The sequence below is a fragment of the Phyllostomus hastatus genome, unplaced genomic scaffold (genome assembly GCF_019186645.2).
Source record: "Phyllostomus hastatus isolate PE091 unplaced genomic scaffold, TTU_PhHast_1.1 phas_contig_38, whole genome shotgun sequence".
Taxonomy (NCBI): domain Eukaryota; kingdom Metazoa; phylum Chordata; class Mammalia; order Chiroptera; family Phyllostomidae; genus Phyllostomus; species Phyllostomus hastatus.
The window spans coordinates 3903113-3928216 of record NW_025333869.1 but is presented as its reverse complement, the minus strand read 5'-3'; the positions used below and the strand labels follow the sequence as shown (position 1 = coordinate 3928216).

Below are 25104 nucleotides of genomic sequence, written 5' to 3'. Positions count from 1 at the left end.
GCTCACCTCTGGTTCCTCCCAGTAATCTGTGCTCAGCTGCGCAGGTCTCCCGAGGTTCCTAGCACCATCAGCTGTGTTGCCTCAATCTCTAGTCCTTAATCCAAAACCAGGTGGCACCTCCTCTGAGCCTGCCAGGGAGAGTCATTTCACCCCTTTTCTTGCCCCATGGTGTCACATTCTCCCTGTCCCACCTGGAAGCCACCTTTTTGTTTAAATCCCAACCTGGAACCTCCTCCATAACCCCATTTCTGACTCCTCCCACAATCGGCTACACCTACTAGCACTCCTGTATTCTCTGCCTTTCTTGGCTGCCATAGTTAGTTTGGGCAAGTGTGGCCCGATGGTGTGGAACAAACCATCTCCAGGCTCATAGGCACTGTAATGGGAAAGCTGCTTCTCAGCTATATCACAGGTCAAAGTCATGAATATTTCCCTGGCTCCAAGCAGGCTGTGAAGCTAGCCTGCTGTTATTGATATGCAAAATAACTGTCAATCCTGGTGCTGCTGCTTTCCACAACCCCCAAGCTAGGCTTGTGGGGGGTACCCTGGGGCCTCTCAGCCTTGCCTCTTTAAGTCTACACCCCATTAAGCCTGTACTCCCTTACACAAGTACCCAGACTGGTCCTGGTGGTGTCACAAGTCACTTGCAGAGGCTGCTTGAGCTTTGTATCATCCAGCTAGCCTGAAATCAGAAGCATATGCAGCAGAAAAGGACAGTTTGAAAATTTAAGGGCTGACAAGTGCTGGAAGCAACCAAAGTGCCTATCAGTAAGTGAATGGATCAAAAAACTGTGGTACATTTACACAATGGAATACTATGCAGCAGAAAGAAGGAAGGAGCTCCTACCCTTCTCGATGGCACAGATGGAACCGGAGAGCATTATGCCAAGTGAAACAAGCCATGCTGTGAAAGACAAATACCATATGATTTCACCTATAAGTGTAACCTAATCAATAAAACAAACAAGCAAGCAAAATACATCAGAGACATTGAAATAAAGAACAAACTGGCAATAACCAGAGTGGAGGGAGGAGAGGAATAATAGGGGATGATGTGGAGGGGGCATCAAGGAACAAGTGTGAAGGACACATGGATAAAGCCAAAGGGGATGGGAGGCAGAGATGGGTGGGGCAGGGGGGCATTGTGGAGTGAAATGGAGACAATTATACTTGAACAACAATGAAAAAAAAGAGCTGAACTGCTGATGTGCCAGCGATCTGCAGCCCTGGCTGTTTCTGCCTTGTGCCTTTCTCCTCCCCCATTGCTCACCCATAGGAGCCATAAAAGGCCATGGTCAATAGTACAGGCATTGAAGCAGTGAGAAGTGAGTTTCAGTTCTAGTAGAGAAAGTAGGGATGGGGACAGAGCTCTAAGAAAAGGGCAGCTGTCTCCAAGTTGTCCAGCCAATGGACCCAGCAAAGCCACTAATTCGTCAAGACAGAAATACTGTCCAAAATACTGAATCAAGATTCAGCCTGGTAGTCAATCTTGTAAGTGGTAAGATAGCAGGTAAACAAGAAGAGGTAGGCAGGAGGAAAGACAGCTTTCTTATAACCTCCTGGGCAAAAGGTAAGACACTTAAAGTGTCTCCTGTGTCCCCCGGCCCTGCATTTCACTTGCCAGGCCCCAGTTGAGCAGCTCACCGCCCCCAATCCTTGTTCCTTACATCCACCTGAGGCCCTTCCTGCAGTACCTGACCCCATCCCAACTTCTTGGGCCATGACCTGCCTCTACCTGGTTCCCTGACAAGCTTTACCTCCTTCCTGCCCCTACCCCCACCCTGCCCTGTTCAGCGTTTCTGGTTGTGAGCAGGCTTAGAGAAGTGGATAGTGCAAAGATCAGGCAGCCAGGATGTTTCTGGAGCCTCAGGTAGGGCTGCAGGTACTGGAGGTGGCAATTTGGACAATCTCCAGGGCAACCCCTTGATTATAGCAGGACCACACTGTGGGGGATTTCTGTGTCTCTGAGCTGGAGAAAGGGTGCTGACCTCCTGGGAAGGAGTGTAACCATCCCGAATACCTCTGTCTGACCCAGAGGGAGCCTGCCTTTGGGAATCACTTCTGCATTGTCTCCACAGGGGCATCTGCTGGCAGATGGGCAGCTCCTAGGGCTCATAAGAGTGGGGTGGCCCAGGTTGCTACTGCCCTTCCAACAGGTACTGCTGATGCCAGTGATCAGCTATGGCTAAGTGCACTAGCAAATCTGGTAGGGACACCTGTAGGTGAACATGGCTAGGGGAGACAGGAGACAGGGTGCCCAAGTGGATGGCACCCCTGGGACTGGCAGGCTTATAAAAGCCAAGATGACTCTGGGTCATTTCTCAGACTTGAAGGGCCCAGAACCACCTGTTTGCCCTGGATATGTTGCTAGGAGATGGGGGAGTCTTTGATGAAGTAGGCACTTGGGTGCGAGTGAGAGTATGTGAAACTTACAGCATGCTTATATATGGGGTATGTGTGAAATAAAGGAAGAGGCATGTATAGGGGCAGGATTCTGCCTTACAGACTACATATGCTTGTGTATTTCAGGAGAGTGGATCTCCAGGGTAGTTTCAAGGAGTATGGGCTCCAGGATGAGGGGTAGCTTCCTCTGTACTGGAAGTAAGCTAAGAAACTATCCTAGAATTAATCCTGAGCATGAAGGAGTATTGCATTTTCACGACTGTTTATTAAAACCCTCCCTTTGAGATGTACCTAGCAGTGTGATCCAGGTGCAGTGTGCTCCAACTGTTTCAATCTCCCTTAGCATGAAGCTGATATCTAAGTGCAGATGGGGACACTAGAGACCAGAGGAGTGCCTCACCAGGACTGGTAATGTCAATCCTGCTTAGCCTGGCAAGCAGGGGTCCTACAGTTTGTTGCCCAGAGTACTGACTACCAATGTGGGTGAGTCATTTGTACCTTGGTTAGGGTGGTCAAGGAAGGCTTTAGCATGTGTAACCTATACATGAAGACCTGATGAAGGGGAGTGAGGGAAATGTGTAACAGTAGGAGCACAGGAGTACACCAAAAAAAAAGACTTGGCATGACTTTGAAGAGGAAGCCACCTGTGTGTCTAGAGGCCAGACTAGAGGCAGGGTGTCAAGAGCAGAGCAGGTGAGAGGACATTGGGACCAATGTAGTGATCTAGAGGCTCAGGCCAGGGAGGTAGCAGTGGAGGAGGAGAGAAGGGCCAGTTTGGAAACACTCTGAAGGTAAAGCATAAGGCCTTGCTGATAGCAGAACTGTGGTGCTACAGATGGAGAGGAGACAGGCCACTCCAGGAAGGACAGCATCACCATCAGCAGAAGTGACAAAGAATGCAGGTGGGCAGGTGAGGGGTAGGTTGCAGGCAGTGGACAGCAAGGGGAAGCAGGCAGCCAGGATGTTTCTGGAGCCTCAGGTTGGGCTTCTGTGTGTGACATGCAGGGTGGCAGGTTCTGGAGGCAGGGATGTGGGCAAGACTACCCACCTTACTGCCAGGTGACATCACCCTGGAGAGAGTCTAAAGTTCTGGGAAAGATCTGACCTGGAATGCTAATTCAGAGCCTGAGCTTGCTCCTCCCTTCAGGCCCCTTGCCACTTCCTGACCACACTGCCTATACTTCTATAGGCTGGCTAAGGACAGACTGGCCCTGGGCCCAGTTTGCCCAAGTGCTATGTCCCCATCTTGCTGGGCCTCCTGCAGTGGGAGCTCTACCTGGAGAGGGAAGGTGAACTGAAGGAGCCCCTGTATCTGGAATGACTTGGCTATTATGTGCCTTGGGCACAGAGGACAGCACCACCTGCAGGTCGCATACCTACCAAGCACAGGGACCACAGTGGTGTAGTCTTCAAAGGCTGAGCACTCTGGGAAGGCCCCCCACCTTGGGGGAGAGACTATACATTGGTTTTGTGATGGGTACAGATTGACTTGGACCCAAGATGAAGCTGGGGTACCGGAGGAAGCTGCCTGTACCCTCCTCCATACCTCTGGGATCCTTGAGCTTCACACTTGAGGAGAGCTGCTGAGTGACCACAGGAGGGCTGAGACAGTTTGGACTGGGGTGTCAGCTGGACCTGTGATACTGCCCTGCTTTTTCTTCTCCTAACTCACTGGAAAACTCCTGGTTGTTGTCAGCCCATCTCAAAAAATCACCTCCTCCAGAAAGCCCTTCCTCATTTCTCCTTTCAATGTTAGTTCTCCCATGTTTATGTCTCCTCAGTACCTAGCAAAACCCCTAATCACAAGTTTCTCATACTACACTATGGTGTTACATCTGTCTCTTCTGGTCCCAAGGTCCATGAGTTCTTCTATTTCCAAGTGTGAGGCACAGGTCAGCAGGGCCTCATGGATGTTTGTTGACTGAATAAGTGAGGGAAGGAAGGAAGAAACAATCCCATGGTCAGGAAACAGCCTGTGTAGACTGCCAAGTTCTGCTTCCTTGTTTTACACATGGGAAAATCAAGGCCCACAAGGGTATCAGCTTGCCTGAGTTCATCTAGGAGGTCAGGGTTCAGAACTCTCTCCCAGACCAGGATGCCTCCACTGTGCCAGCTTCTATGCTGGCTGGGTGCCTGTGGGTTCCAAGACTAGGGGAAGCACAGAGACAGACATATAGAGGGGCCCTGGGGTGAGTGGTCAGGTGAAAGCATATAATGACAGCCAGAGCCTCAACTGTGGACCTTTGCTTCTCTGCCCTCTGCAACACCGCAGCTTCCAAGAGCTCTGGCCCTGTGGCCTCACAGTCACCAGTAGGTTTTCTCTAGACAACCCACTGTACTGTGTCTCAGCCTCTAGCAAAATAACCCCACTCTCAATGACCTGCTCACACCCACCTGCCACCTACCTGCTGGGCTGGGACCAACCCAAGGCTTTTCCAAAAGTCAGTGTAGCTGTCCTAGCAGCTGCCCCCTGCCTTTCAGTGTGAGTTAGAGGATCTGGGAGACAGATCACAGGTCTCATTTAACCTTCATGAGGTTGCTTTCCTAGGACACAAGTGGAAGCCAAGGCTTTGAGATCTAGGCTTGCAGCAGCACCAGAAGTAGAGGGAGCCCACATTCATTCTGGGACTGGCTGAGTAGCATCCTTAGAAGATGGACAGCAAGTTCTTAGAGAAGACTGGAAGCCAGCAGTGTCTAGCCCAGAGGACAGAGTGGTGCAGTGTCATGGGCCAGGAGAGAGGGCTGTGGGCCAGAGGCAGGCCTGGGTGATGGAGCAGGCTCACTGGGGAAAACATGTTTCTGGCCAATGGCTGGGAGATGTGCAGAGTCAGGAGGCCCCAGGGCCCCTTGACCATGCAGGCACCTGCTCACACGTACCCCTCCCTCACTGCCACTGGACTGAGCATTTCAGTGTCTGCTCCCCATGGACAGAATGGGGTTGTCTTTGGGGATGGGGACACCTGTACTTAGGGAGATAGATAGGTAAGCTATTGATTTCTTTTTTAAAAAATGTGTGTCAGGTCATTGATAATTGAACTCTCTTAGTATTAATAGATTTTCAGTTTGGCTTCCTGGAAAACTGAAGAAATTAATCATATTACCACATATATGTTACATTCTACCTCTCCAATTCTAATGCATCTTTTATTTATTTTCTTATACTGTGTTTCTAAAAGGTGCAAAGTCACATTTGTGGGGGAGCTTTGCCCTCAGAGTCCCCTGTCTGCCACAGATGAGAATAAGTCTACCAAGACATGACCTGCTTGGAGAGAAATGGTAGCCATTCTCTCAAAGGAGAAAGACCAAGAGCCTTTTCCTCAGTGGGCTTTTATTAGGTTCATTTTGCACAGGAATACAGGTAAAGCTCATTAATCATTGAAGGCCTAGGGAGGCCTTCCCTAGGGCCTCCCCACAATCGTGCCTGTCTTAGGTCGTTCCTCCCTGGAGGAATCTTACCCATCGTTGGCTAATCAATCAAGCATTGGGAGCCAGGCAGGGTGAAGTAAAAAGAGCAGAAGTGGTGCGCCCTGCCAGGGAGATAAGCTTTGTCTACTTAGTGGTTTATGGTATAATGGTCGCTCACTCAGCCTTAGCCATGGGGGGGGGGGGGGGCGGGTACAGCTTCTGAAACCAGGTGGTTCCCAACACACATTAAATAATAACAAATCTTGGCTTTCTTTTTCATTTTAATGAGAAAGCTTCTAATGTTTTACTGTTAAGTCTGAATTTGGCCTTAAATTTCAAGTAGATATTCTTCTTTATGAACAATACACTCCATTCCTATGTTAATTGCCAATAATATACACCAAGAATGGATATTCAGTTTCATTGAATGTTTTCCTATATTCAGCAAAATCACCAACTTTCTTTCCTCCATGGACCTATTAATGTGTTGATTTACTAGGTTTTCTGAGAGAAATAATCTCATGTTCCAGTGACTAAATCCCAGGGTTCAGACTTGATTATGTTTTAAAGTGCTGCCAGTTCATTCTAATGATATGATGCTTAGAGTATTTTTCATCTATTTTCAAAGGTAAAATTTATATGTACTTTTCTTTTTATTATTATTATGATGTATTGGTTTTGGGAGTAGAGCTTAGTGGTTAGGCAATCATATACTTTACCCTCAATATTTCCAGCACCCTAATTGGCCCCACACATAGTTATCACAATAGTATTGACCATATTTCTTATGCTTTGCTTACTTCCCTGTATATATGTACTTTTCTATTAAGGGACATATTTATAATATTTATAAATCAGAGTTATGATTAGTTATGAATAGGAATTCTGTAGTTGAACTAGTTTAAATATCATATAAAATTATTATGTCTCCAAGGCTTGAAATAATTTAGTTTAGAAATGGTATCAGCTATGGCTTGCTTTTATTTTTCCTTGAGGCTTAGTTTGCTGTCAACTTACTTAATTTGTAGTATGGTTACTGGGATGTTTGGGTTCTAAACACTTTTAGTCTATTTTGGTTATTTATATTTTCTAGATAATATCCCAGTTCAAAATGCTTTCAGAGCTTTTAGCACAGAGTTACATAATGTATTCTTTTAAAGTTTCTTCTCCATATCTGTGTCTAAATTCCCTTTTTCATTCCTAATAATTGTATCTTTGCATTTTCTCCCCCCCCCCCCCCCAGCCTCCACTGTGGGGGACACTGGCCAGCAGTATCCATCCCTGCTGCAGATGCTCATCAAAACATGAGAAAAACATACACAGGGACAACCGAGTCCTGTGGGGAAATAGGGACAAAACGGCCACTCTCTCTAGTGGAGAGCATGCCGAGTCCCTGCCTCAGTACATTTTTATTAAGAATACAGACACAGTTTGTGGATTCCAGTCTGGCAGGGAAGATCAAGCAAGTAGGTAATTTTCAAAGGTACTGGCAGAACTCCCATTGGGATTCTGGAGTTTCAGAGTTTGGGGTGTTATCACTACAAGACCTAAAAGGCTAGTCTCGTTTCCTGCCTGTGCCTTCATATTCTAATTCAATAGCATCCTCCAGCAAGCAGATCTCACAGGATCTTGCATATTCTATGTCCCAGGCCTGATTACCCCGGGGGTCCACCGAGTCTGGTCTGGACTGCACCACCCATTCATTTCCACAGCCCTGAGTCTCTTCCCTGAGGCCTCCTCATGATCATGCCTGTCTTAGGTGACCCCCCCCCCCACCCATGGGAAATCTTACCCGTCATTGGCTAACTGATCAAGCATAGGAGGCCAAGCACTGAACAGGCAGCATTCATGCCAGGGAAATAAGTTTTGTCTCCTTAGTGGCTCCTGATTCAGAGGTCTCTCACTCAGCCTAAGTCACGGGGCGTTACAGCTTCTTGAGACCAGGCAGGGAGGGCCCCAACACTCCACCCTTCCACCTTCCTTCCCTCTTTGCCAGTCTCCTTCCTTTCTTCCATCTTTTTGTTGATTAGAATCACCAGAGGTTTATTTTTTAATTTGCATCTTCAAACAAAATCAGTTCTTGAATTTAATTAGCAAGTTCTACTCTCTTTCTTGAATTAAATTCACTAATTTATCTCTTAGTAATTCCTTCCTCCAGTTTGCTGTACATCTGTTTTGTTTAGAAGCACTTTTTAGCTTTTTCAATCAAGAATTTAATTCATTTGTTTTTATTTTTCTTCTTTATTGAAAATATATTGAATTATATGAACTTTTCTGAGTACAGCTTTGGCCATATCAAATTTCACAAGGAGTTATAAGGGTGATTTTTTCTGATGTTTCTGTAGTGGGAGTTTTGATTGCTTTCAACATGAACATAATTTGGGGAAATTTTTATCAAGTAGTGAATTTTTTTGGTTCACCTTTTGTTTATTATTGTTCAGCTGTGTGGCCATATTATTCTGTCACCTGTACATTCAGTCTAGGGACTCTTTGGGGGGTTTCATTGGTGCTGTGGTATATGAATAATGTGGATGAATGCTCTGATGGAAAAGCATGCCATCCTGTGCTTAGGATTTGGTATTTATGCACCTGTCTCTCTATGTCTCTATCCCCCTTGGAGAGACACACTGCAGAATTCCATTCCTTCCCACCACTTGTCTCTTGGGTATCTCTTGGGTATCACTTGTCAAAAAATGCAGAAAGTTCTAGTTGTTCTTCTAGTTGTCTCTCTGGCCCATACAGGACAGCTTCATCACCAGGCCCACCTTCTGAACACAGCAGGCACATGTTTTAAGAATGTTCCTTTCACTTTCAGTCCTTGACAAAAAGAACTAGCCTACAGGCAGGAGACCAGGGCTGGTTCCTTGGCTCCCTCTGCCTGACCAATTGTGTGGCCTCAGGTTGTCCTTAGCCTCCTGGGCTGCACCTTATCTGGAAAATGGACAAGAATACTTTGGAGGATGCTGTGGGGATGTGTAAGATGGTCATGAATGTCACTCATTGGCAGTGAGAGTGCTGGGCTGTTTCAGGAAGGACCCGAATCTGCCTGCCCAGCACAGGGCCCCTCAGGGCACATGCATGGCTGGCCCTCTGACCCTGGCCAGGCATCATCCCCTTGCAGAGGTGCTATCTAGCTCCCACAAGTCTTCACCTTGCTCCTCTGCTGTTCTCCTGAACCTGCACAGATGGTCCTGGGTTCAGATCAGGTCATGATGGTTATACTCACCAGTGTTCAGACCTAGCTACCCTGCTTTGGAGCCCTAATACCAAGGGTTGATGGCCAAAGCCCTTTGGGCCTTGTTCTTTCATCTGCCATGCCAGCAGCATGCTGTACTGTGTGAGGGTCCACTGCCCAGGAAGGGATGGAGATGGCTGTACCACTGGTACTTTTGGGGGCTGGTCAGGTTCTGGCCTCCTGGCTATAAACTTCCAGGACCAGGGGACACAGGGAGTGTATGCAGGGAGTGACACAAGAGGTGAGATATGTTTTTGTTGGAGAGTTAAGACAGATGTTCTGGTCCTTTTTCTGAGAGAATCTGGCCTCTGGATAAGGCTGCCTCCCTTGGTCCAGCAGACAGCTTGGTGTCCCTCTCTGAACCCCTTGCTTGGGACTCAGATACTTCTGCTCCTGAAGCACAGTGGGTTCCTGGTGTACCACTCTGGGCATTTGCCAAAAGGATGAAAATTCATGGGAAGGAAATGGATTTGTATTTGTTTTTAATCACAAAGGAAAATTATTACTGAGTCTAATTAGATGTTATTTAAAAGAAGAATTTTGTTCTTTTTTTCCATATCCTAGCACCCCCAGTCAGCCTTGGGGCAGTAGAGGCTGCCACTCACTCCTGGAAAGACCTGAGCCATGGCTATACCCTGTCCCACCTGTTCATCCAGAGGGACCCAGCCTCCCTGCCTTTCAAGAACACTCAGCTCTGACACAGTTCCTTCATGCCTTGCTTGCTCATGGCCATGCATGTCATGCCACTTCTCAGACAAAGAACTGGGAAGGTGCTCCCTCCTGGAACCTGGGGTCCTCTTCCCTCACAGGTCAGATTCTGCTTAGCAGCAGTCTTAAGTGGTTGCTCCATAAACAAAGGGGATATAAGAGGAGCAATTTCAGCTGAGGTGGGAATCTGCATCCAGCCCCCCTCCCCACTCCACCTCAGAGGTACCTCGAGGGGATTCTCAGAAATGACAGGAGTGACTCCCAAGTTTATCTCAGTTTTCACAATCTCTTGTCCAAGCCCAGGCGCAGCTCAGCCTCCGGAGTTTGAGTCACCCACCCACATGGGGAGTGATGGGTGACTCCTGTGGAAACTGATGGAATTGGCTCAAGAGCAAGAAAGGCCAGAGGTGAAGAGGGATAGGAGACCCCAGGCATCCTCTCACAGCCCTGAGGGCCTTGAGTGGCCTGAGTGGGAAGCCAGCCTGACAGCATCCTGCCCTGCAGGAAAGAGCAGGGATTCTCTGAAATCATACCTGCTCATTCTCTGGCCTTCCCAGTCTCAATAATGGAGTGGTTATTGGTGGACAATGACATTTTGTCCCCTGAGTAGCCACAGAAGCTGACTGGACAAAAAGGGAGAAAAGAAGGAAGAAAAACCCCAGACTTAGCAGAATTTGTACTCCGCAGTGTGAAGAGGAGATGACAAGATTCCTTCAGTAATGAAAATAATATTTAGAAATAGGAAGGAATTCAGAAGGAAAAACATAAATCATGTGTCGGTAATAAAGCCATAATTATTAGCATCTGTGCCTGTCCCTGGGCCAGGCCTTTGCAGAGGAAGTGCTGTGCAAGGTGTTGCCTAGCTCTGGTTACCATGGCAGTGGCCTCCTGGCAGAAGCCTCCTAGCAGGAGCCTGGCTTGCAGCCCAGAGGGCACACGGGGATAAATATGGCCATCTTCATGGCATCTGTGAACATGATTTCTTGAAGTCTGGTTTATATGAAAATTTCACCCCTTGCTCTGTAGCCCCACTGGGCTGGAAGGATGCCAAGATGGGAGCTGCAAGGAAGGGGCCAGCTGTATCTGTATCTTCCTAAGGGTGCAGAGGGAGGAGGGTGGGGACTAAAGATGCCTCTCTACAGAGTTGTGTCATTCCTGCCATTGCCCACCTCAGGCATTGTCCAACCAGCCGCCCCTGGCTAGAGCCCACATGCCAGGACAGGGCAGTGCAACCAGGCCATGGACCTTCCTGCCTGGAAGCAGGAGGCAGCTTCTCTCCATGTTTTCCCTGTTTGCAGAGGGGCACATTGGTTGTGCTAGGCATGAGAAGATGAGTGGGGCCCAGAGGTGGGATCAGGGAGGGGAGCAGCTCCAGCCTCCATAATCGGTGTCTAGTAAGGGAGTGACTAACCTTGAGGACAAGTGTCCATCAGTGTTCTATAGCTCTGGTGAACACCCACATCAGCAGGTACTAAGCATGTCCTAAGCACAGTAGCCTCATGCCCTACTCACTGCCACCTGTGAAATAGGTGCTGGAGTTGCAGAGGAAGGTACTGGCTCCCTGCTCATGGGGTGCCCAGGCCTTACTCCCAGCCTGCTGGACCCCTAGCTTATGGTTGCAGCCAGTATCTGTGTTGTGTGACCCCAGCAAGCATCACCAAGGATTCTGGAGATTAAGGGGGATACATTTCACCTCAAAGTTAGGGAGAACTGAGCTGGGTTTTGTGGAGGGGAAGGACAGTCCCCAGCAGGGAGCTTCCTGCTTGTACGCTTCTGTTGTTGGGGATTGTTGATGTTCAGCCCTTCCATCCCTGTGGGTGGAGGAGCCACATGTGGACAGGTAGCAGAGCTGGGGAAAGTGGGTCCTTGTTCTAGGATCCAACCACCTGAACTGGGGGGCAGACAGGCTTGGGGCTACCCTGGGAGCAGATGCAAGGTCCAGTTTGCAGGCTCCTGGCTTCCAGAACATTTTGCACCATCTAGAATCTCTGGAAATGTTGGTGAGCTAAGCAAGAAGACTCTTAAGTAGGTGTTACTTGCCTGTGCTCTGTGTAGATAACACCCAGAGGGCCTGGCCACTGGCGGGTCACTGGGCAAGTATTGCCTGGCCTCAGGTGGGGATTGGAGGCCAGCCAGGGACTGCAGTCCTAATAGTTCCAACAAGCTTTGGGTTCCAGAGTGGGAATGGGAGGGAGGAACAGTGAACTTTCAAGAACAGGGGAATTAGAGAAGTGAGTTGAGGAAAGAGGACCTGAGAAGGGAGGCAGGTTGTACTTGGTGCAGGCAGTCCTGGGCTTCTCCAGACAGAGGATCCAATACCTGCTGCCCTTAGCAACCCTGGGGTCTTTCACAAATGGAAGTGCCCTCCCATCTCCCCCACAACATCCTTCATTGCAGGCAGGACCCCAAGAGGCCATGATGAAGTGACCCCTCTACTGCTTATCTACCAGCTTTTGTTGCATTTTCTGGTCTGCGAACCCAGTTGGGGAAAACCAGTGTTACAGAACAAATGGGCCAAGGCGGGTACACCAATACACTACTACCAAAAGGACCCCCTACTGGGTTTGTTATGTCTGCCGCCTTATAGGAAAAGCATCTCTCAATGCCAGAGATTTGTGAAAAGGAAAGGAAATGTTTATTTAATGCTATACAGACCTAAAATAGTGACCTATTGTCTTCATTAAAATATCAAAGTCCTTTAGGATACCCTCAGACACCCACAGTGCTTCCTTCTCCCCTTGCCCTAATTCAGGGTACCATAACTCAGGAAGAAGCAAATGTCCTGGGTCCAGGCTCCTGATACTGTCAGCTGTGTAGCCATCCAGGCAGAATCTCTAATCCAAAGCCATGTGACACCTTCTCATGGCCTACTGGCAAGAATTCTTTCACCCTTCTTCCAGGCAAAGTCTCTTCTGCTTCCCAAGCCACGCAGTCAGAGGGAGTACCCCAAAGCCATGTGGTCCTCTTCTACCAAAGCTGCAGGGGTCTGCACTCTGGCAAAACTGCGTGGCTCTCTCTGCAAAGCTGCAGGGGGCCGGAGGGGGCGGTTGCCACTCTACCAAAGCTGAGTGGCAATTCTCTGCTAAAGCCACATGGTGGTTCCCCCTACTAAAGCTGTGGGGATCCCCACTCTGGCAAAAACCTCATGACTCCCTCTTCAATGATTGCTGAGTCTGTGTTTAAATCCCTGCACCAATCTTCCTCTGTACCCCTATTTCTGACTTCTCCTACAATCAGTTACACCTGCCAGCATTCCTGTATTATTCCAAGTTCACTGAGCTGCCATCGTGAGTCTGGGAAGGTGTGGCCCCATGTCATGGAGCTAATCTTCTCCAAGCTCCCACACAGGCATTGTAACTCGGGGGACCTACCCTCCAGTTACATCTTGAGGGGAAGTTCCTTCCATCCCCCTGGCTCAGAGCATGGTCACAGTTATTTAACATATCTATGCAGCCAGTTAAAGGTTATAGATATGTTAAATGACCATGCCATGGATTAGCTGCAAAGCTGTGGCTGCACAAAACAGCTCTCCATGTTCCTGCTCCATGTGCCCCTTCCCCCAACTCACACCTGTGGGTGGGGGGGGGGCGGTAAGGACATTTTATATGTCTTTCTAATATTTCCTAGACAACTTGAGTTCTGGACCCCATTCCAAATCCCTACTTGGGGGCCCCCTCTTGGCAGCACCCTGTTATCACCAGGATTGGAGGACAGAAGGTTAAGTGAGATGATGGGGAAACTAAGATGGCGCAGCTGCCTCTGCTATCTGACCTGTCCTGCTGGGGTGGTGGGGGAGGGTGGTGAAGCCTGATTCTTGCCACGTGCAGTGGGAGGGAGGAGGCTCAAGACATAAGCCCATGCCTCACAGCACAGAAAATAGAGGCACAATGCACTCCAACCTTTCCCCTGTGTGTTTCTGAGCCTCTGTCCAAACTAGGAGGCCTCCCAGAAACCTGACCTTCACTCCTTCACCATGGATGGCTGAGCCAATAAGTGCTGTGGGACCCTAGGCTCATCAGCTGAACATCCGGCTTTCTATTCTCCTTCTCCCAGGCAGGCAGATTCTTAGTTATAATTTAGAGACACAGGTTCCAGAGTGTAGAGGCCACCTTTAGTATCCTGATGACTTTAACCTGGCAGGGGTAGCCCTCACCCACTCTCCCTCCTCAGGTGGTGTGACAAGAGAGGATCCAAAGGGTAGGCCCAAATCCTCACTAATGCAGAGGACCCCCTAAAGATTACTAGAAACTTTAGCATTGGCTCAAAGAATCCTGAAAATGTGGTAAGGGTGGGGACCATGCATATAAACAAGCACTTCATGTACAAATTTGCTTTGACTTGCAGGATCAGACTTAGAGTTCCCTACTGTTGTAAAGTGAAGGCACCCTCTGCTAATCCCTCCCCCTAGACTGCCCCGCTAGGGGGTCACCTGTCAGATCCTGAGGCACTTCATTTTCTGGCCTGAGGAGCCAACCTGGAGACCTCTTGCAGGCCTGGGTTGGGCTGTGCTGGAGGAAGGCAGGAAGGGCACCCTCCATACCTCCCTGCCCAGAGTCCTGGGAGGGGACTGACTCCATGTGACCTGACTCCAGGGGCTAGGGTAGGTTAGGGGACAGCCTGGCACAGATCCACATTTAGCAGGGATGATGCAGATAATGAGGAAATACTTATTTTGGAGTGAGTTAGTAAGTAGAAAGTATTCAACAGAGACCGTTTCCAGAAACCAAATGAGATAAAGGATTCGTAGGTCTTGGGGACTTAGTGCTTAGGCTCCAGCCCCTGCTTCTGCTTACAGCACTCCTCCTTTTCCAGAAATGTCCTTCAAGTCTGCTCAGACCTCACCTCCTTAGGAAGGCCAGTATCTTTTTCCTCCTCCAGAGCACAGATCCTCTTCCATCCCATAAAATCAGGGCCTTGTCTGTGCGGTCATTGTGCATGCTAGCCACAGCCTGCTCCTGTGGGGTCTCAGCAGGACAGGGGGCCCTGCTTCCTTCATTGCTGTATCTGCAGTGTCTAGGTGGGCTCTTGTTAACCTTTGTGAATGAATGAACAAATGAATGAATGGGCAAGGAGTAAGGGCTCTGTGGAGCACTCTACCTCTTGCCACACACTAGTGCACATGATTTCAGAGAACCAGACAATCAGTCTCTGAAAATGTGATGGAGTCTATTTTGCAGATGGGACACTAGGCCCAGCCTCAGCTGGCACAGGGTCCCTGGCAGAGCTGGGCTCACTTGTTGCTGTCCTGGTCCAAGTATCCAGCATGTTTATCTCCCCATTTGTGTCTTCTAACTGCCAGTGGGGCTCCTGCCGAGCTCCCATCAAGGCTGAATATTTTTTGCAACCAGGATGAAATTCAAGACAGCTCCACTGAAGCATCCATTCTGAAATCTCTGCCAAAATCTTCCCTCTTGATTAAGTGGCCCACCAGGGTCGGGGCACAAGGCTGGCACCCTGTTCTCTACAGTACTTTCTCTGTCTCTCTCTCTCCCAGCCAAGAGAAGGGAGGCTAGCAGTATGTGTAATCTTCAGTTGCTAATTGTGATGCTTTGCAGCTTGCTGAGCTTAAAAATAGTCTCCATTTTCATGTGTTTTTTTTGAGTAAGTTAAAAAATAGAAGCCCACATGTGTGCTGCCTCAGAAAGAAGAACCCCGTGCAAAGCTTGGTAGAGACAGGGGCTACTGGCACCCCTCCTTCCCTTTTGGGAAGATTCCTGGGGTCTCATGTAGGGTAGACCCTATGGGCCATTTTTGCCCATTTTTCAGGAAGCTGGGATTCTTAACTTGGTGACACGGATGAGGTTCTGGGAGCCCATCAATCCCTGGAATCATATGCAGAATGCCCAGGAATGAGTGTTTTTCCATAGGTATAGGGTGAGGGCCTCTGCCTTTACCTGATGCTTAGAGGGTCATGCTAGGCCAAGGACAATGATGAGGAGAAATGACAGTCCTGAGAAGGAGCAGGGCTGTGAGATAGGCAGTTCTGGGCAGATGTATCACCACTGCTGCCTGAACAAACTTAGGCCTTCTTCATCTGAGAAATGGGCATCTCTGTACTGCCTCCTGGGCTAGAGGGATTGCATCAAATGAGATGATATGTGTAAGACCCAGCACATACTGGGCTCCAACTTCTGATGATAAACATTTAAAAGTTAGTCAAAAGAAAGCTTGTCTCTGCTTCTATGTGTCTCAGAAATTTCCAGAATTTCAGACTGTAGGATCTGGAAGGGATCCTCAAATTCTGGCTGTGTACTAGGAGCTTGCCCCAGCCAGCTCCTCTTTTTCACAGTTGACTGGAGGCCTGGTACTGTTCCTGATCAGCTATGCAGGAGAATGTCCCCTTCCCAGACTGTTATTCCTACTATTAGCTGGGGCAGAGTTGACTGCATCAGAAGCCATCTACTTATCACCAGTGACACCTTCCAATGTTTCTCCTTTAGTCCTCTGGGCTGGGAAATATGTTTTGTGCAGGTACTGTGGGGAAGTGGGGGTGAATGCTCATTGACTCCTGCCTCCCTGCCTTCAGAATGTGCCCTAGAGGGCAAAACAGTTGTTGGGAGCAGGTAGCTAGGCATCAGAGGGCTTGAGAGCCCACTGGTGGGCAGACAGTGACCCCTCCCATGTGGCTCCTAAAGGATGGGGCCCCTGTCCCACCTGGCCACCCTGAGTCTCTTTCTGCTTTCTCCCCTCCCTACCATCCTGTTCGAGTGGGATTAAACAGCAAGTGGCCCACAGGCCTTGCTTCTGGGCAGGGACCCTCACCCTTGAGGGCTGGGAGACAAGAGATGAGGACTCCCTGTGAGAGGAGACCCTGGGTGTGGGGACACTTCCAAAGAGGTGTGCAGGGCTGCCCCAAACAGTTGTGAACATGACAACTCTGCACACAGATACTGTAGTAACTAGATGTTTCTTTGGAGTCACCATCATTTGTATTCCTTACCCAGGTACTGTTTGTGACTTCAGTTGTGGGAGTCTTACAAGACCATTGGGCAGTGTCAGGCCTCCTTGGAGCTTATTGGGTCTTTTGGTACAGGATGCAGGAAAAGCACTAGGGAAAAGATGTAACCCTTATTCAAGCTGGACAAGTGTGAGTGCATATAAAAAGTTGTGAAGGTGTAGTGACGAGTGCAGTTGATGCCCTCAGCTGTCTCTGACTGTGCACATGCTGTCATATTGAGGCCTGCAGCCTGGCCCAGAAGAATCTGGGCCACTGCTACAGCCGTTGCTTCCTGAGACCATGGGTTTGTGGGAATGATGGAGCGAGGTGAAGGATCTCTATAGGCCACTTCAGGTACAAACTGAGTTTGTGAGTAGGAGGACTGTGTCCCAGGTCACAAAAAGTGTACACATGTGCATGCACAGGACTACCCCTCCTAGGGCATGTGTCCAGCTTTGATATCCTCCTCTCTATTTTTCTACCTGATGGATGGACACAGATTCCTCCTGGCCCTAGTTTGCTGGGACCACTTTAGAAAGCACTGTAGCAGAGAGTGGCCCTCAAATCTCTAGTTAAAGTCTCCTGAGGAGGCTGCAAAAGGGAATTTTGCTCATAATCTACAAAAAGTTCCTAAAACTCTTTTTTCCCCATCTCTCCCAGAATCTCTTACAGCACTGGAGCTGTCTAAGATCTCTCTTGTACTCTCCCAAAAGGTTCAGAAGTCTCTCATACTCAGGCTGTCCTCATTGAGCTTCCCTCTTCTTCCCATGAGCCCTCAGTCCAGGCAGCTTCCATTCTCTCAATGCTTTGAGGAATGTGTTCCTTAGCAAGTGTACATGTGTGCATTGTGTATCCAAGCATGTACTGTGTGCAGTTTGTGTGCTGTGCATATGTGTGCATTGTACAGAGAGACAAGAGATGTCTCTTGTGTGTGCTGTGTATATACTCTGTGCCTATGTGCACACACTGTGTGTCCACTGTATGTGTACTGTGTGTATATATGCCATGCCACATGTTTTCTGTGTGTGCCCTGTGTGTGCATACTGTGTGGGAATACTATGTGTGTGCTGTGTATTTGTGCATGCTCTGTGCATACACTGTGAGTAGCATGTATATGTGCTATGTATATTGTTTGTGTGCATGCAGTATGTTTGTGCATGCTGTATGAATATGCCATTATGCTTTGTATGTGTGTGAACTGTGAATCACACTGTTTGTCTACTTTATTTGTGTGCACTATGTGTGCATTGCATGTGCATGCCATTGTGTCTTCTGTATGTGTACTGTGTATGTATGTGCCTATGTGTACTGTGCATGTGTTCATGTGTGTATAGTGTGGGGTGTTTGCAAATGCTCAGAAGCTAAAGTTTTTGTCTGAGTCCCCACAAAGAGCTTCTGACCTGAGCTACATTGACTCAGAGCTCCAGACTATACCCTGTGGAAAGGACCCAGAGACTGAGGACCATGTTGAAGTAGTCCCTTAGCCAAGTTGAGCAGAGCTTAGAGAATGGTGTTTCCATCTGTACTGACATGACACTGTATATACTGATGTGTAAACACTTGTTCTGGGCTGGAAGTCATACTCCTTGCCTTTTCCCCTCATGCATTCCCACACCTGCATCATGAAGTTCAGGAGCCATTGTCCCTGTCTGACAGATGTGGCCATCAGCATGTGCCTGTTCTAGATGTGGGAAGGCATATGGAAACAAGACAATGGCCATTTTTCTCTGAGCTAGCTTTTCTAGAGATCAGAGCCTTAGGCAAATCTCATGTGTGAGCACTTTGTCAGGGAGTGTGGTCCAGGGAGGGAAGAGGGAGAGTGCATAGATACAGAGGAGGTCTTCTCATAGGACTCGGGACTGTGGACTCTGTGAAGCTTTTGTCCACTGAGGATGAGGAAGCAGAATTTACTTTCTGGGTCCAGTGTCCCATAGACCCACATTTGCTCCAGATATTACCTGGCCCTGCCCTGGCTTCAGGGTTGTGCATATGAACTGGATGGATCCATAGGGTGAGAACCTGTAGTCCAGGACAGCAGACATGTGGCCTGCTGGCAGCTGTAAGGTCTAGGTCAGAGGCCATTGGAAGCTTCCTGCTTCCAACTTCACCTGGAAAACCCTGAAAAAATGGCAATGCCCAGGCTATACCCCAATCCAGTTAAATTAGTATTATGGAGGTGGGTGCTGGCCAAAGTTGTTTTTTAAAACTCCCCAGGAGATTCTGGTGTGCAGCCACAGCTGAGAGGCACTGACAGCTGAAAGGAGAGGTCAGAAGTGGTAGCAGTGTGAGTTTGCTGAGTGGTGACACTGAAGCACAGATGTGGGTGGCACAGTATAGCATCTGGTATGACTCCCAGGAAATGACCTTAGCTTCCATTTTCTCATCTAATCACCATCACAGCCCTGCAAGAAAGGAGAAGCAAGAAACAGTACAGCTGAGAAAACTGAAGCTCCATAGCTCAGAGCCTTCCCCACTGTGGTCAAGACTGTGAGTGTCTCCTGACTCAACCTGGACTCTCACTGAAATACCAGACCCAGAGCTAACAGCACAGGAAAGGTCTTGGTGGTGCAGATGGATGGTCACAAGTAGAAGGGCAGAGTGTGAAAGGAATGGAGTTGTGAGAGCCCAGGGGCATCCCCTGTGCTGGACAATGGTGAGGGGAGCAGGCATGAGCCCTGAAGCAGAGGCAGATGTAGAACCCTACTGCAGCCACTTTCTTCTCTGGGGAGCAGCAGGTGATATGCCAGATGGAGTACCTTGGCTAAGTCTGGTGGGCCAGGACTGCCTGTGGTCAGGAAGAGTGGTAGGGGAGTCCAAAAAGTGGGTGAGAAGATGGAAAGGGCAAAAATGCAGCCACAAGAAGCCCCTATGCCTTATTGCTTTGACTATCTGGCCCACCCACCTGCTAGTGGCAGTTGGACACTGCTGATGGGAGCTCATCCAGAGAGGTGGCAAAGGGCTCATTAGACAGAGCCTTTGCCCAAGCAGCCCTTGCTCTGCCTATGCAGGGGCAAAAGATATGGCCTTCTCATCTGGCACCTAGGCACCCCTTGAGGCTTGGCCAGGAGGATACAGGGAGGACTTCCTTTTCTTGGTGGTGCCCTCAGAGAGTCAGGTTAACCCAGGTATGAAACAAGCATGTGGCCACTGCCTCTGAACTCAGAACCTGCTCTCCCCCAAGGTGACAGAAGGACCCCTCCTTCCTGCTTCTGGGTGTGTGAGTCTGACCTTGTATCCCCCTGACCCTGCGTGGGAGATGGGAAACTTGCAAACCCTGGATTTTAGGACAGCATGATTCACTTTCATCTGCTTGACTGTGAGCCAATTGTACTTTAATTAGAAGGTGCTTTTCTTCCTGCCTGAACACAGGAGAGTCAGAAGAAGCAGGCTGGGTACCAGTCTCTTTCCTAACTGCCCCCCCTCCCCCGCCCCAAAGTGCTGCTGCTTTGTCCAGGCCAGCCCTAGCTGACTTGGGACAGAGACATAGGTCTGTGTACTCCATCCCTGGGCCTTACAGAAGCAGGTACAGAAGGCCAGTCCACCCTAGTGCTATCCTCCCTATCCCTTGGGCCTGGCCGCAGGAGGCTTCTTGAGCTGTCCACAAAGTCAGGAGAGATGCTCCCTGTGTTTCCTGCTTCTCACTCCACCTGGAAAACCTTGAAGAAATGGCAATGCCAGGCTATACCCCAGGCCAGTTAAATTAGAATCATGGAGGTGGGTGCTGGTCAAAGTGATTTTTTAAAAAAATTCCCCAGGAGATTCTGGTGCATGGCCACAGCTGAGAGGCACTGACAGGATGAAGCTAGCTCATTTTACCTGCAGACTAAACCTCTCAAAGGGACAAGCATGTCCCAAAAAACTTTGAGCTTGACCCAGTCAGCCTGGGCTGGAACTCAAGGTCCTGCATTTTAGTGATCAAGCAGGTAATGGCCCCAATTGCAGCCCCAAAGTTTGAGGAGAGAATTTAAAACTCCAGAAGACAGTTAAGGTGTTCTGACTCAGAATGCATGCTGTGTACAAATCTCTGGTGATATTACAGCTCTGGGATGCATTTATTTTGAGCATCCTTGAAGGGCCTAGCTCTCTGGGGCCTTTGGGGGCCTATGTGTCTAGAGTAACCCAGTGCTTCTATGTCCTGGGCACCCCCGTGCTTTTGGGGAACACTGAGCACACATGTCTGTAGGAGTCAGCTCCTCAGGGGGAGGTAATACCAAGTCTAGGGTGCAGCATTTTCCAGGCCAGCCTGGTTTAATTCTCCCAGCAAGTCTCTGAAGTAGTGGGCTCAGGACTCCGTGGCTGCCTTTGCTGTCATCCTGGCACTGCTGTGGTCTAGCTGTATGGCCTAGGGCACTTCACCTCTCTGTGGCTGTCCTCAGACAGTGTGTGGAGAACAATGGCTTCTCCTTTGGGGTTATTGTGAGGACTAATGAGGTGATTAAGCTCTAGTATTAATGTCACTGATGGTTAGTATGAAGTATACAGAGTCTTAGCTACTGTTTTCTTACTATGACTGTTCTTGTGTGTTTCCTTCAAAGAAGGAAGCTCAGATTTTCTGGGCTCTGCTCTGAGTGACCCTTTTCTAAGCAGGGTGCCAGGTGAAGGTGATGGACACACACATATGTGGCTAGAACCTGTAGTTCCTGCTCTTGCTGGATTGTCAGTGTAAGAACACAGGGACCACAAGGCAGGTTAGGGTGGCCAGCAAAGATGCCAGAGGGCTTAGCAGGAATAGTCCTGTCCTCTTCCTCATTAACAGCTGAAGAAATTGAGGCTTGTGAGACTTGTTTGGGAACAAGGAACTGGCCTGTTGCAAAGCAAGGATTCAAACCTGAGAAGCCTCTAAATTCCTGCCAATGAGACTTGCTTAGGGGACCTGCCTCCTCCTTCTTGGCACTGAGCCTGGTGCTCATAGCCAGGAGTGGATGGGCTCTTCTAGGGACTGAGGTGGGACAAGGAAGGGGTTCATGGCATCTCTGATACCCATGGTGCTCTGTGCACAAAAGAGGGGAAGAGGAGTGACATGTAGGCAGGACTCTTGGTTGGGAAGATCTGCTCCAGGCTCCCGTGGTTTCTGCCCATCTCCAAGGGGATTCTGGCCCTGGTCTCGAAGCCCACCCTTGCAGGTGGTCATGCTTACTCTTCTGCAGGCCCAGCCCTGGGGCTCTTGCCTCTTTAATGTGCCTGTATAAAAATGCCAATTTCAAGACTGAGCCTTTTTGCACTAAAAAACAGTTATTGAAAAAGTGATAAAAACTGATGTGCTGTTTAGAAAAGTCACTGGATAGCTTACAAATATTTAGAACAGAAAGTGAATATCCTCTCTATACCTTGCAATACACTCTATAGTTAGTGTGGCTGTGGGTAGTTAGATGTTTTCTAAGCATTTATGTACACGTCATGTATACTTATATTGATATCATTAAAAAATGACAAATATGGAATTTTGTGCAGTTGGGGAGTCCAGTTGTGGGATCCCTGGTCCAGCTGCTGCAGCAGGTGCCACTGCCTTAAGCTGCAGTGATAGGCCTCCTGGGCTGTACCCAGACAGCATGTGGGTGCAGCTGTGGGCCTGTGCCCTGCATAAAACTCAGTCCTGTGGCCTCCTGTGAGGCTCAACCACCCATTATGGTCAGCAGAGTTGGAGCTGAGTTCAAAATAGCGTGCAGCCTCAACAGCAGGAGAGGCCAGTGGCTCAAAAAATGCCAACTCTGATGAAGAAGCCTTCATCAGGATCAGGAGGTCCAGCTGACCAAGGATACCACCTTAGGTCACTCACCTTTTGAAACCAGAAGTATGTGATCTTGGGGAAGTTGCTTCACAGCACGTGGGTTTCAGATGAAGTGCTGGGGCTCAGTGATAGCACAACAGAACAGCTGAGGGTACTGAGGTGCCTGGAGAGCCCACCTTTGTTATAGTTACTGAGCATCATGGGCCAGGATCCAGCTGGGCAGAAGGATGTGAAGGTCATTTCCAGCCTTGTGCATCAGTAGTCTAAGGATCAATCGAGAGAGGCTTCCTGGAGGTAGTGACACCTGGTCTGGACTTAGAAACCTTAGGATTTCCTCAGCCAAGATCCTTCCCTTCTGTTTCAACATCTAAAAAAAAATGCAGAGTTTGCTCAAGTCAGGGGTTCTTTGTCTAAATTGCATCAGAACCCCCAGAGGGCTTGTTAGAGCTCAAACAGAGGGCCTGCCCCAAGTTTCTAATAAGGCAGGGACAAGAATGTGCATTGTGACACGTGCTGAGTGGTGTGTCTGTAAATCTGAGCCCCCATCTTGGGTGAAGCAGCACTGAGTGTGGGCCATGGATGTTCCAATCCTGCCTCATCGCAGGGACTTGCCATGACCTCTTGACCTCCTTGCAAAGGACTTCCAGGGGATTTTATGGAGGCTTCTAGGTGTTTGGCCAGGAGGCTCAGTTGCTGTGCTTTGGGAAAGGGCCTGTTGTGCCTGTGCCCTCTTTGGAGGGCAACAGCCCGGGCCCTCTCATGGCAGAAAAATAATCATGGCTATGGTTTGCTCTGCACAGTGGAGCAGCTGAGGCCAGAATGGTTTAGAGGCTTGCCCCAGTTGGGTCAGAGGGGCTAGGGGCAGTGGTATCAATGCAAGGTCAGCACTGAGGGCCAAGGGAGCCCGGGGAGGGTGTGTGCACTTTCCATCTTCCTAGTCATGAGGAGGCAGCCCTGCCACCAGAGAGGGAGGATATGTGGCTGCCTGGGGAGGCAGGCAATGGGGCAGGGGCACCTGCTTGCCAGTGACTGGAGAGGACATAGCCTGGCCATAGCCCCATAAAGGCAGAAAGGCCCTGCTCCTCCACTCCAACCTCAGCCTGCCTGCCCTCCAAGGGTGGGACTATTTGAGCAAGGGGATGGGAGTGGGGGTTCAGGCCACACCAGGCCAGCCTGATGGAGCACTATCTTTCAAGGCCTCAGGCTGGCAAATTCCCATAAAGCTCCTTTCAGGTGCAGCTGTCTGCCTTAGGCAGTGAGGAAACTGAGAACCAGAGGGCTACGGGCTCTCCCAGGCCTCACAAGAGCTTCCAGAAGAGGCCTTACTATAGCATGAGGTGGGAACCCTCTGTTCCATTACACAGGGCCAGGCCACAGTGGGCAGCCCCAACATGGGAACACCCAGTCCCTAGACTGTTGCCCGACATCTATGTCTAATAGGCATCTCAAGTTCAAAAGGTCATGTCCAAAAGCATGTTCTAGATCTTTCCTCAAACCCCACCCTCATGCTTTCCCTTTGCTGGTCAGTCACTCAGGCCAGAGACCATTCTTTACATGTCCAAAGTCAATCCTGCTCCCCTCCTCCTCTGTTACTGTTACCAACGGTGTTGGTGGCAAAATTGGACCTTGGTTCTTGAATTCAGCAAAGAAAGATTTCAGAGCCAACAACTCAAATTATAAAAGAAAGCTTATTTAGAAAGTTACTGAGGTAGTAGAAGGGCCCTTGGAGTTTAAGAGAGAGAAAGGCAGAGGTAACACCTCTAGGGGGAAAGGGAAAGGTGCAGGTGTGCTCCCAGTGGGAAAATGTGTGCTGGGTCCTTCATCTTGAGGGTTTTCAAAGGCTGGGAGTTTAAGGGAGGTCTTAGGGGAGATCTCAATAGCATATTCATCAACTTTACGCTGATGTGCCAAAATAAGATTTATTCCCCTGACTTTATCCATCCTTGGGTATGGTGGGCACAAATGGCACTAATTGGATTTTTGTTATCTATCTCCCTGAGTAAAGTGGTTTAAGCTATTTGCACCCTGATTGGGGAGAAGTGTAAACCTTTTACTTTTAAGTGTCCTTGGTTAGGGAAAATAGGATTTTGTGATTTACTAGGTGGCTATAAACTGCTTGGCTGTTTAACTATCTGTCTCAGTTTCCCTATTCTGCTTGTCCTGGCTGACTAGCCTGTCTCACTACCACCTGACCTGAGAAATCTCTCCCTGGGTTATGACAAAACCCACCAACTGGTTTTCAGATCCCTTCACTGCTGGAACTCTACATTGTAGCCAAGGTGACCTTCAACCCTGAGTCAGGTCACTCCTGTGCTCAGAGCTCCCTCAGTTTCTGTCTTACTCAGAGAAACAACACACAATAATCTGGCCCTTGAGAATGTGCATGATCTGGCTTATTACTCTTCAGATACTCTCCCTGCTCATCCCCTCCACATACACTGGCCTCAGGATCTTGGCACCCACTATCCATTATGCCTAGAACATTCCTTTCTTATCCTAGGGAGCTACACAGCTGATGACATTGGTGGGTCCCAATATCACCTTAACAAGGCTGCCCCATCTCACCTCTTCCATGTCATATGTTCAAGTTCTCCTCCTGGGTTGTATTTCTCCATAGTTGTTTTTTTTTTTCTCTGATTGGGGCAGAATCCTAAGAGGCTGGGTTCTATGTGTCCTGGCACCTGGAAT

At 49.0% G+C, this 25104-nt stretch overlaps 1 protein-coding gene across 3 annotated transcripts in view; it reads left to right on the top strand.

The window, feature by feature from the left end:
• The window catches only part of RASGEF1A (RasGEF domain family member 1A), a 118834-nt gene that overhangs the window by 76067 nt on the left and 17663 nt on the right, over window positions 1-25104 (top strand). The gene's annotated exons all lie outside the window — the stretch shown is intronic.